Source organism: Dreissena polymorpha, chromosome 3, assembly GCF_020536995.1.
Source record: "Dreissena polymorpha isolate Duluth1 chromosome 3, UMN_Dpol_1.0, whole genome shotgun sequence".
NCBI lineage: Eukaryota > Metazoa > Mollusca > Bivalvia > Myida > Dreissenidae > Dreissena > Dreissena polymorpha.
This window is the reverse complement of record NC_068357.1, coordinates 143,718,150-143,732,400: the sequence shown is the minus strand read 5'-3', so window position 1 is coordinate 143,732,400 and position 14,251 is coordinate 143,718,150. Positions and strand designations below refer to the sequence as shown.

General features: G+C 33.9%; 1 pseudogene; it reads right to left on the bottom strand.

The window, feature by feature from the left end:
* LOC127872658 (xanthine dehydrogenase/oxidase-like) overlaps positions 1-14,251 on the bottom strand; it is a 90,622-nt pseudogene that overhangs the window by 50,315 nt on the left and 26,056 nt on the right.

Below are 14,251 nucleotides of genomic sequence, written 5' to 3'. Positions count from 1 at the left end.
ACTGACCCGTTAATCTGCAAACACTGACCTTTTCCCTGCACGCACTGACCTTTACTCTAAACACACTGATCCATTACCCTGCACAAACTTATCCATTACCCTGCACAAACTTACCTTTACTCTGCACACACTGACTCATAACCCTGCACACACTAACCATTACCCTGCATACACTGACCTTTACCCTGCACATACTGGCCTTAACTCTGCACACACTGATCATTACCCTGCATACACTGACCTTTACCCTGCACACACTGGCTATTACTCTGCACACACTGACTTTTACTCTGCACAAACTGACCTATTACTCTGCACACACAGACCCATTAATCTGCATACACTGACCTTTACCCTGCACACTGACCATTACGCTGCACACACTGACCTTTACTCTTCACAAACTGACCCATTACCCTGCACACACTGACCCATTTCCCTGCAAACACTGACCTTTGCCCTGCACACACTGACCTTTATCCTGCACAAAGTGACCTTTACTTTGCACACGCACAAACTGACCTTTACTCTGCACTCACTGACCCATTACCCTGCATACACAGACATTTTCCCTACACACACTGACCTTCACTCTGCACACACTGACCCATCAACCTGCACACCCTGACTTTTTCCCTGCACACACTGACATTTACTCTGCACACTCTGACTCATTACCCTGCACACACTGACCTTTACTCTGCACACACTGACCCATTACCCTGCATACACTGACCTTTACCCTGCACACACTGACATTTACTCTGCACACACTGACCCATTACCCTGCATCCACTGACTTTAACTATGCACACACTTACCATTACCCTGCATACACTGACCTTAACCCTGCACACACTGACCTTTACTCTGCATACACTGACCTTTACCCTGCACACACTGACCTTTACCCTGCATACACTGACCTTTACCCTGTATACACTGACCTTTACGCTGCTCTTGCAGCATTGCCCCACAAGCCAAGAACAGGGGGTTCAGGTCAGAGATGGGACTGGCTGTAATAATGTTCCCAGCAACTGCCTGTATACAAAGTATTCACATTGAAAAGTAAACTTAATAAGTCCTACTTATAATAGACCTTTGTAAGAAAACTTCACCCACCGTACTAGGTTTAAGATGTAAGTTTAGTAATTGAAAAAAAACGTGTGTGAAGCTACCATTATAACGATATTGAGTAATAATCATGACATACGAAGTTTACTGGACAGGATATGTGTAAAATCTGCAAAAAGGAGGTTTGTGACTTTCAAAAGACAATTCTCAAGCTTTTGTATTTTTCCAGGAGCGGATGGGGTGTGAAAAAAGTCGAGCAAATTTTCATGAATACGTAAATATGTGTTTACACGTACATATTTTCGAACGTTTTCTCGTCACGATTGACTGCACCTTGTAATATCTCTGTGGTTGTGGTTACATTGGACAGCGGTGTTAAGAAGTTAATCTCACTACTATACCGTTAAGCTCGTGACTGTTGTGAACCATGAACAAACGCCACCATTCTTCCACTGCGAGTGAGCAAACGGATAACAGCTTATTGGACTCGTCTGTTTTAGACAGTTTAAAGGGGCAGAATTCCAAAAAAAGATTCAAAGAAGAAAAAAGTATCAGATGATGCTCCTAAACAAAAGTCGATTAAATCCATGTTAAGTCAGCAAAACGCATAAGTTACCACTGAAAAGTCCACGATTCGGTCCATAGAAAACGTCTGGATGAGTTTGAAACTTCAACAGTTTTGACAAAGGCTGACACTTCCGTAATTCGTACAATAATCCGGGACACAATTGATTTACTCAAAGATAAGTTATTGAGCTCCGTCTTCATACGCTTAGAAATAGTCGATTCAAATGTCTTCGATCAGTCAAAAGAAATAGACATTTTACTAAGTCAAATCAACAATAATTATGAAGAAATAGAAGAACTTAAAACAAAACTTAACAAGTCGGAAATGCACAGTGCAGAAAGTTTAAATGAGCTCGAGCAATACAGCCGCAGAAATAACTTGCGCATCACGGGTCTCCAAGGCGACACAGAGTTCCAATCCTCCATATCGGTTACAGAACAGGTGTCGTCTCTTTGAAGGTTCAAAAGGAAGACATAGATGTCGCTCACAGGTTAGGAAACTTTAACCGAGATAAGGCCAGACCAGTAATCGTCAAGTTCGTAAGGCGTCAAACAAAGCCTGACGTTATGCGAAACGCTAAACTGCTCAAAGGGTCAGGTATTTTTCTAAATGAGGACCTTAAAAAATTAAACGCGGAAGTCCTAACGTCTGTAAGGCTTAAGGACCCCGAGAACGTGGAGCGTGCTTGGTCTTTCGATGGGAAGCTCTATGCACGTTGTAGAGGCAAAGACCGCTCAGACAGAATTGACTACGAACATTTTCAAACGTGGCTCAACAAACCATGGCCACAGACAGTCGGTTCACATTCGTATGCCAGTAGGGCCTCAGCTAACACGAATCGACGCCGTTATTAAAAACTATCTGAGTTTATCTGACTTGACACACTCTAAATTTATTCATCTGTAATAGGTGTGCAAATCAGTATTAACATTACATTATGAGTAGACCACATATATAAATATTTTCGTTTTGTGGCAATCAGACTCGATCACCTATTACCCTACACAATTCTAGATAAATACTTATGTTCCTACATCGTATACATACTTGTGTATATGTTTGTGTATAACTATGCATCTGTATGTATCTATACGTGTGTTTTTATATGTGTATAAATGTATGTTTTTCTACATCGTATATACATAGTGCGTATAGTGTTATATGTCGGTATTTATGTATGTATGTGTGTTTGCGTGTGTGTGTGTGTGTGTGTGTGTATGAACGTGCGTGTACATGTATGCTATATGTATATGTATGTGTGTGTACATGTATTTATGTGTATATACGTATGTATATATATGCCAATATATGCATATGAAGGTCAATGTATGTATGTGTATATATGTGTGTTCACGTATGTGTGTGTATATTTGTGTATGTATATACATACGTATGTGTGTATATGTGTACGTGGGAATATATATGTGTATAAATAAAAATAATGATAATAAATATAATGTGTATAAATATATGTGTATACATATAAATAAATATAAATATAAATAATGATAATAAATATAATGTGTATAAATATATATGTATAATTATAAACTAATGATAATAACTGGGTTTCTAACTTATATCAAGATGTGTATACATTAAACAATACTCATCTCTTCATTCATCAATTCGAACGAAATGATATTTTTAAATTGTATAGAAAAATGGAACGTAAAACTTTTGTCTGCAAAATAATAACCATGTATCTGTCTTTGCAAATATGTAGCTTGCTTGTTTAGGGATATGTTATACTAAAATAAGGTTGACAACAACTTATACTCAGACGTGTATACAATATACAAACAAATAATGATAATCCTTTATGCTAATGTGTTTCCAGAATGTGTACCAAATTGCACAGATAACCAAATGTAGTAGCTCTTTGTTCGTGCCGAACCATGTTAGCGATCGGCTTTTCTAAGCCGAGCATGATAAACTTGATCTTTATCCAAAACTCACATAATATTCTCTATATATTATTAGCCATGTATAGGATACTCGCTACAAATGACCTCTAGAAATAATGTTCATAACATTATTCCGACTTAAAATTTAAATGTTCGAACGTATTGACCCTTTTCTCATCCATCCTTTTTACAGTCGAATAAGATAAAATGTAGAAAATTAATTATATACGGTTATTCATATTAAATATGTATACATAGTGTTTTCTAAGTTAAAAGACATATAGAGAATACTAGGTTAGCGTTTAATACAGAGCAGTTTATGTTGCGAATGCTTAGAACGCCGGAAGCGCGAGCCTTGGCGAGCGCTTTCGGTGTTCGAGCCGAGCAACATAAACTTCTCTGTATTCAACGCTAATCCTAGTATTCTATTTATCCCATTTGATTTTTTCGACGTGACATTTAACATAAATAGATCTAATAACCTTAACAATAATTTTAATTCAGTCATAAAAGCGCTTAAAATCTAACAAATGTAACCATGCGTAGTGATATACATGTATTTGTTCTGGTACGCAAAATAGTCTTTTAAAAATTCACACACAAACTGTAAAACAAGTAAAACAAGGGACAAAATTGTCACAAAACCAGGTTTTCATTGTGAAAAAAAAATCTGATAAAGGGAGAAAACTCAAACTGAACTTTTGAAATGACCAAAAAAAATTTACCCCCTTTGTAAGTTTTTTTTTTTTTTTTTAAATCTATTTTTAGTCGTGGCGACCTTGACATTGGAGATATTGACGTGATTCTTTCGTGGGACACACCGTCCCATGATGGTGAACAAATGTGCCAAATGATTTTAAAATCTCACAATGAATGACATAGTTATGGCCAGGACAAGCTCATTTATGGCCATTTTTGACCTTTGAACTCAAAGTGTGACCTTGACCTTGGAGATATCGACGTAATTATTTCGCGCGACACACCGTCCAATGATGGTGAACAAATGTGCCAAATGATTTTAAAATCTGACGATGAACGACATAGTTATGGCTCGGACAAGCTCATTTATGGCCATTTTTGACCTTTGAACTCAAAGTGTGACCTTGACCTTGGAGATATCGACGTAATTATTTCGCGCGACACACCGTCCAATGATGGTGAACAAATGTGCCAAATGATTTTAAAATCTGACAATGAACGACATAGTTATGGCCCGGACAAGCTTATTCCGCCAGCCCGCCAGCCCGCCAGCCCGCCAGCCAGCCAGCCAGCCCGCCAGCCAGCCAGCCAGCCCGCCCGCATTCGCCAATCTAATAACCAGTTTTTTCCTTCGGAAAACCTGGTTAAATATCACCATATGCCTACATTCAATTTTACGCAGTATGCGAATTTTAACACATTACGACCGCGAAAAGAAGATTTTACTTTACTATAATTCATTTTATTTTCGAAAGAAAATGATCAAAATCCAATATGGCGGCGATTGCTCCTGACAAAATGCTGTCGATGTCAACATAGATGTACACCATCGACGACCTAGTTCTGGCTACCATAACTTTAAATGTCGCTTTTTATGATTTTCGACTGGCGCGACTTTGTACAGGTCTGTCAATACTAAATAAACTGTACGCTGAAGTTTCTTTAGCTATCGACGACCTTAACAATTTTGACGAGTAAACAGACAATTGCAGCGACTGACACTTTATTTGACAAAATATACAGGGCAATACGTTTTTCCGACTTCGGACGACGAATTTAAGGACGCGCAGAACGTGTTTTTTATATAATGATATGGGTATGCCGTGTGTGATCCGATGCATCAATGGCGCCCATGTTAAAATCATTTCCCCGAGAACAGGGAACGACAAAAGTACAAACAAAAATCAAAACACGTAAGAACTAGTATCTTACCTTTAATTATCCTTTAAAATCCATCTAATAATCCATTTAACTCAATAATTGACGATTTTGCATCTAGGGTCTTTAATAATTATTTGAGCATAGTTAAATAAAGACCCTTATGACATTCTATCAGTTTATTCAAATGAGTTTATGAACGCGATAAACTTTCTTCTTCGTCACACGCTACGTCATGTACTCTACATTACTGCTGTTCAAATGAACCGGAGCAGTTTATCTAATAATAGCCGTTGGTAAACTCGGTTGCATTTGCAGATTTCTGCATACAAACATAATTATGTTTAAACTTGCACAATGTTTTATTTATCTATGGTAAATGCCCTTATTGTACGAGAAAATAATTTAATTCATTATGCCACGACAGCGCATTTACGTTGGAGACGCTGACATGATATTTTAAAGTGTTATCGGATACCCATCCGATAACAGTTTTAAGCTCCGCCCATCAATATCCGTTTTAAAACTCCGCCCATATTTGGTTTACTCAATGAATTTTTTAGCGTTCCATGTTTTAGCCCCGCCCATTCTGAGAACTACTTTTTTGTAGGCGTGGTATGTCGCTTCTTTGATTTAAATGGAAACAAACAGCGATTCATATTTTATTCAGAAGTTAGAACATTAATAAACGAGACGTTGTTTTTTTTTTAAACAAAACTAACACTTTATTAAGTATATATCTATAGGGAAATATAAATTAAATGAGCATTAATCAATGGAAAAAAAAACAAATACAAATGTGCACCGCTATCATTAAGGTTCATGTAAAGTCCCAAAATGACCCCATATAGATGAAATTTTAAAATATAAAAATGATCAGTTATACCCAAAATAAGTTAATGAAATTTACATATGGTTGCAATAATCACATTTTTATTCCATATATGTACACAATTAAAAAAAAAACACTCACAAATGGTAGTAATAGTGTAATTATTATCAAAAATATTGCAAGGTATGGCAAATTCTCAATTTCATTAAAAAAACACAAATGCACCAAATAAAAACACCAACAGTATATGCAAGTTATATGTAAGGTACTCCGAGCATCGAATTGCGTCAATACAGCCCCACAAAGACACTATGCGTATTTCAAAATGAACATGTCAATGCCATGAGTCGCTATTTATAGATTTTGGAAAAATACTAACTTTCTGCGCGCATAGCATGCGATCAATAAGAGTTATGATCTTATAAAATAAAATTAATGAAAATATATCATTTTCATAATATCTCCATAACAATTACACTTACTTGAAACGCACTATTTGAAAAGAATCTTGATATAATTGACTCTCCTCCCGATTTAATTTCATCGGTCGTCCATCTTGGTCAGAAATGTGTATTGATTCGTATTTGCGAATTTGTTAAATATTGCTTATATTAAATATTTACTTTATAACATAACTTGAAATTACCTCATAAACAAATTATACAAATTTTAGAACAAACGGATCGTGAGTAATTTATCAATGATCGATTTTGAAACGAAATATTTTTCGAATATACTTCCGGCAAATAATGGCTTCCTGAACAAGTAAACATGACAAGACAATAACAAAAGCACTTTTTCATCGATGACAAGGTTTTTATAGAAATGTAAGTGTTCAGTTGGTTTAATATGTGCGTGTGCCCAACATTTGTATAATTCATTTTTCCGATCCCACAAATATTATGCCTAGATCGTTAATTGAAATATTGTTATGTCGACTTCCTTGAAACCGGATGTTTTATGCCCCACATGTTTAACTAACGTGTATGGAGTTCGAGATGTGACATAAACATGTTGTAATTTGTTTTAAGGTAGCCAATTAGTCGTCTTTCCGAGTCCTATATATTTCAAATGAACAATCAAAGTGTTTTCCCTTTTGGTAATATAGTTTATTTTTTTGTAATTGTGTCATTTTGTGACTATAATGAGTACTGTATTGCGAGTAGATAAGTAATTTTGAAAATGAAGGTTCACTGGTAAGTCCACCATACTTAAAGTAGTCCCCAATTATTGTGTTAACTTTTGACATTTTTTTTATGTTTTTCTTTTCCTTATTTTAGGATTGTTGGTGTGTGTTGTGTGGAATTTTCATTTGTAGTACCTAAAATTAAGTGTATACAATATTTTGACCAAAGGAATTTGTTCAATTTAACTCCGTTTGTTATTTTGATAATTTCATGCATGCGCTGTATATTTCTTCAAAAGCAACATTTTGCATCATATTTTTTTTTATTAGCATTTTCTTATATGTTCTACAAGTGTTAACGAGGCTATTGACTTATAAATTGAATTTATTGCCATAATATTTATTGAAGTATTTCTATGTGAAGAATACGCCTTTTTACACTTTACATGAACCTTAATTGGCTGCAGATGAACACAATTTAAAACAGTAAATTAATGAGTAATGATATACCTTTAAAACGTAACACAAATATACTTCACACGTTTTAAATAAAATATGACAGATTTGATCAAGTTAAAGAAGAATTTATGACAAATATTCACTAAACATCTCGTCTAAGATTATATAAAAAAAAATAACTAATACTTTACAAATGCTTTCCTTTTTTGTGTCATTCTTATAAAAAGCAAGGCAAACAGGTGAATAGCATACACAATGAATTGACATTGACAAAGTAAAATAATTAATACTTGATTGAGATGCTTTGCTAATGCCTGCCATGCCTAATAATACATGACAATTTCAATTTTTAAGTGTCTGAAATCAAACTTTCACAAAAAAATGATTCTATCTCCACAACCAAACAGGAAAATTGTGAAGTCAACCTGAAAATAAAATAAAGAATCCTTTAGAAAAAAACATCAGCAAACATTCATTACATAACTGCTTTAACCCTTTCAGTGCTGGAACCGAATTTTGAAGGCCTTTGCAAACAATTTGGATCCAGATGAGACGCCACAATACGTGGCGTCTCATATGGATCCAAACTGTTTGCTATTCTGATAGTAATCTTTGAAAAAAATGAAGAAAATACTTATTTTACAAATTCAGCAGACGACATTTTAGCAGACGACAAATTTCCCAGAATGCAAAGGGTTAAAAATAAAAATCCAGATATATAATTTGTATTAAAATTTAAACTTTATAAATATAGTGACATATAGATTTATAACATGTTCAGATAAAACAATAACATAAATACTCTCAAAAATAAATTTGTCGACAAAAAGTATTACCTTTGCGACAAATTAATTAGATGGGTTGATGTGAAGCTGTGCCGGGATGCAGTTGGGGGGGGGGGGGGGGTATCTGAGTTGGTTGAGAGGCAGAGAAAGACTCGGACAAGTGCAACTGACGAGGGTAGAACTGTGCCGCCAAGAATTTTGGTAGATATCATCACCCATGGAATGTGTGGTCGCAACTTTCTGCCATTAAAAGAAAAACATTTCATTATAATAAAATAAAACAAATCCAACAGGAGATAACATTTCAAAATAGAGTGTATTAATAACATTTTTATGCCACAACTTGAACAAATTACAACTTTAATAGACACAATATTATTAATACAAAATGAAAATGTATTAACTCCACTTTATATAAAAATAATTTAGAATTTCTTTTAACTTAAAATATTTTTATTATGGACTCGGGGCTTTTTTTGCTTATTAAGGGAATAGGTGTTTGTTTTTCTAATTTGAGAAATTTGCGACTCAAATTTTCACAATTTAAAGAAGTTCGCGACTCAAATTTTCACAATTTAAAAAAAGTTTGCTACTCTTTTTTTCACAATGTTGATCTGTGGGCGACACAATTTTGAACAGTTTTCGACACATGTTTTCAAAAAAGTTGCACAGCACGCAACTCATTTGTTCACAGTTTTAAACAGTGAATTTTTTTATGAACAGTGCGTGACTCAATTTGTTCACAATTTTGAACAGTGTGCAACTCATTTTTTAAAATTGTGTACAGTGCATGACTCATTTTTCCACCATGTTGAATTAACAGTGTACGACTCATTTTTTTCCAAATTTTGAACAGTGCGCTACTCATTTTTACAAATTTTGAACAGTGCGCAACTCATGTGTTTTCACAATTTGAAGAGTTTGTGACTTATTTTTTTGTAATTTTGAATGAACAGTGCCCCACAAAATTGTCCCCCATTTTTGAACAGTGCGCAAATGATTGTTCCAAATTTTGTACAGCGCGTGACATGATTTTTTTCACAATTTTGAGCAGTGCGCTACTCATTTTTCCACAATTTTGAATGAACAGTGCATGACTTATTTTTTTGCAAAAATTTGAACAGTGAGCAACTCATTTTACAAATTTTGTACAGCGCGTGACTCATTTTTTCAAAATTTAATTTATGAAAAGTGTGGGACTCATTTTTCCACAATTTTGAAATCAGAATGAACAGTGGGCAACTAATGTTTCCCACAATTTTGAACAGTGCGCGACTCATTTTTTCAAATTTTGGACCAGTGCGTGTCTCATTTTTTCACAATTTCGAACAGTGCGCTACTCATTTTTCCACAATTGTGACTAAACAGTTCGTGACAGTAGAACAACTGGCACTGATCATTGGTTCATCAGCATGAGAATGGGTGTAAAAAAATGGCACAAATAATGAAACATGTGTGTTTAAGCATGTATACATAACAATGAAACTTACCAACCACTCGGCCAGGAAACATATGGTGCAGAAGCTGCGGGATTCAGCATGCTCTCCCACTGATATTATGCAGATCAGTGGTCAAACTGGCAGTCAACTTATGTTGGGATTTCCCAATTGTGAAGATATTAACCCAGGGATTATACATCCCTGATTAACCTAAGCAATCTCCAAACACAAACATGTTCATTTATTGTCAGTAAAACAGCAATTAATCCATCATGTCACCCTGACAGTCTCAAAACACGATGCAAAACCAAAGCATTTTCGTTTCGTCTAACACACAGCTGGTAACGTCGCTGACTATTGCACAAAAGAAGCTTCATTATGAAGTTCCAGCGACTCGAAATACACAAGTAGTCGCGTTCCCCACCCACTTTAACTTCGCACGTGAAGGCCTGTTTTTTGGGGGAAAACTGTTAACATCTCACAACTAAACGTATATTACGGAGATGGACAAGTTGAAAAATAAATAACTCTTATCACTTCCAAATTGCGCACTACGTTAAAATCCCGTTCCATTTGATTATTGTATTTATTGTTTGAAATTTTCACTCTACACTATTCGCTTTGAAAATAGCGGTTGGTGTGTACTCTTGGAAGTACATGTCGAATGTGTTATTGTAAAAAATGTTGGTATTGTGTTTTTAGTGCAGAAATTGTTCTTTTAATTTTCGATTTCTCGCTTCAATTTTTGTATTATGTGCGTTTAAATTTGATTGTTTGTTGCTTACTTTCGAACTATTTTTTTTATGTGTAAATATATATGCATAGACGCTGGCGGATGTCATCAGGTTGCTACTAATTTGCATATTTATTACCGTATCTACATCAATGAATTTAGCGGTTGTTTGTTTTTGTTTGTTTTTGTGAATATTTTCTTATTTACTTTACAATGTGGCATAATAAATAGAATATATGGTTGGTGACTTTTGATATCATGTGATATAAGACTCGTCCGATATGGCGTGCGAAAAGGCTCGGCAAGCCTCGCCTTTTCCTAAGCCATAATTATCAGACTCGTCTTATATCACATGATATCAAAAGTCACCAACCATATATTCTCTATATATAAATACACAAAGAATGGAAAACATTCCAGTACACAACAGATAAATGAATAGAAAATACCAGTGTACAAAATGGGACGTTCCCAATTCCAGTGTGGTGCTATTTTTACCATCTTATACTTTACACAGCTCTATGCCTAACGTGAATTAAATAGGAAAGCAAACATAGCAGATTATTCATGAACTGAACGATATGTGTATGGCTTGTTGTACATTCTTAATATTTAAGTTAAATGTCAAAAGTATATGCTTTGGTTATAAACAATGCACATTACACGAAATAAGGAAAATGTGATCAATTGACAATTCAGATATGTTGACATCCAGTACATGTAGAAAACATGTGAAATAAGTCGCGTTAATAATAAATCGTCAAAAAAAATGGGGAAAATGACGCAATAAGTATGTCATTTTATGACGCCATCAATCAGCTGATTCATTATACGGATGGCGAAAAATTATGTCATATGACTAGATTTAAAGGTTGAAGGTCGTATAATTGTGAAGCTTAAGTTTTGTCGACTTTGTTTCTTATGAAAAATCATTCAGTGGTAAAGTAAATATAAATAAAAAAATAACAAAACAAAAATCGTGTAATTTTATATTTTATTTCAACATTTCTTTTGGTGAATATGTCATATATATTTTTTTCTGCAAAATATGCACATTTTCTTCTAATGGATGACCTTAAAATTCAATCAATAAACCAAACAATATCGACCTAATTTTAGCGCATATCGCATGACGCCATTTAAAAAGTAGTCCGTGCACGCGACAGGTATATTCCACAGTGTTGAATTCAAGCAAGTATATTCCACAACGTGTTATACCGTCAATGTCGCGGTGAAAATGGGATAAAAACGTTTTTTCTTTGGGTTGTGTTATCCTAAAATTTGTTGACACCAACGTTCGAACGTAATGCGCATTGTTCCTTCCGTCTTTTTTACAGTCAAATAAGATAAAATGTAGACAAATATCCAATATAAGGTTATTCATATTAAATATGTATACATATTGTTTTCTAAGTTAAAAGACATAAACGTGTTTTTTTCCTACGGGTTGTGTTATCCTAAAATAATGTTGACAGCAACTTATACTCAGATGTGTATACTTATATATAATGATAATAATAATAATTGTATGTTAGTGCTTTTCTAGAATGTGTACCAATTTATACAGCTAAATGTAGTAGTTCTTTTTTCCAATAATGTGAACCAAATTGTACCAAATTGTACAGATAACCAAATGTAGTATTTCTTTTTTCCAATTTTGTGAGCCAAATTGTATAGAGAACAAAATGTTTGTAGTTGCTTTTTTCCTTAATATTTTTCTTCTTCAAAGAAGAAGAGAACAAATATAGGAATATTTTCTTCATTTCTATGGATTTTCCATTTTTTATATCCCCAGTGTTCTTTTCTTTTTAATCTTATGTGTAGACATCTTTTTCAGTAGAATTATCATGTTTTCCGTTTTCCTTTTTTGTTTCCTTTTTTGTGTGTATGTATGGACATCTTATGTCTTATAATAGAAAGCAAATGGACATTTTTTTTAATAGAAACCAACTGGACAAGCACACACAAATTATCATTTACATCACCCTCCACCTCTTTAAATTATTAAAATATGTTATCTTAATGTAAAAGGGCTAAACAATACAGAAAAACGCATAAAAATCTTCAAATGGTTAGACAAAAAAAAGTATATGCCTTTTACAAGAATGTCATTTGACACATAATTTAGCACAAACCTTAAAAGATGAATGGGACGGAGAAATCTATCTCAGTGAACAACATACTAATACACAAAGCAATGCCTTTCTGATAAAAAATAATAAAGGGATCACAGTCGATACCTTTAACGAACTAATAATTGGCAGACAAGCAAATATAGATATCAAAATACACGAAATACAATAAACATTAATCCACATTTACGGCCCTAACATAGATGATTCCACATTCTACGAAACATTACAATCCTTTATAATTAATAACCAAGATAAAACATTATAATCGGTGGTGATTTCAATACTGTTCTTAACCCATTGTTAGATAAAAAGAAGGGAAACCTATTTGCTGACGATGCAACTTCGTTTTTAAATGACAGTAGTGACTCATTCGATAATCTTATAGAATCGCTAAACCTTTTTGGAATGGCATCTGGTCTTAAACTAAACAAAAAGAAATGCACTGTGCTACGAGTAGGTAAATTTAAACAAAGTAATATTCATCTTAAAAAAGAAATGAAATTCCACTGGACATCAGATAAAGCAACAACGTTAGGAATAACCTTTACAAACAGTGAAAATAAAACAATTCTAAAAAACATATTGCCTAAATTACAAAAAAATAAAAATTGTTTAAAATCATGGCAGCATCGTAAACTTACACTTATCGGAAAAACACCGTGTTCAAAACGTTTGCACTCCCTAAATTAATTTATACACAAACAGTTCTCCCAAAGCCAACAAATGATATTATTGAAGATATAAAATCAGAAATATTTAATTTCATAAGGGACGGTAAACCTGATAAAATTAAGCGAACGCAATTCATTCAATCAGTAGAATATGGAGGTATCAGACTAACGGATATATATTCATTCTTGAATGCAATCAAATGCAGTTGGGTCAAAATGTATTTAGATCAAACCAATAAGAGTAAATGGAAATTATTCTACCAGAAAATCCTTAAAATATATGGAAACTTACTGTTTGAAAGTAATATCGACAACAATATCTTTGACGAAATTTCAACCAAAAACATATATCTATCGAACGTTCTATCGGCATGGTGTAAAGTTACTCATAATTTAGAAACCAAAATAAACAGTAAAATCATTCTATGGAACAATAAAGACATAACAACTAATAATAAAACGTTTTTCTATAAAAATTGGTTCGAACGAAACATAAAATATGTAGATCAATTATACGACTACAGAATAAACGACTTCTATTCTTTTGATAACTTATGCTACATATTCGGAATACCTACAAGTAATTTCCTGATGCACTACACATTGATCAAAAGTATACCCATTCAAAATTAAAACTGTTACCAATACAAATAAAACACCATGTA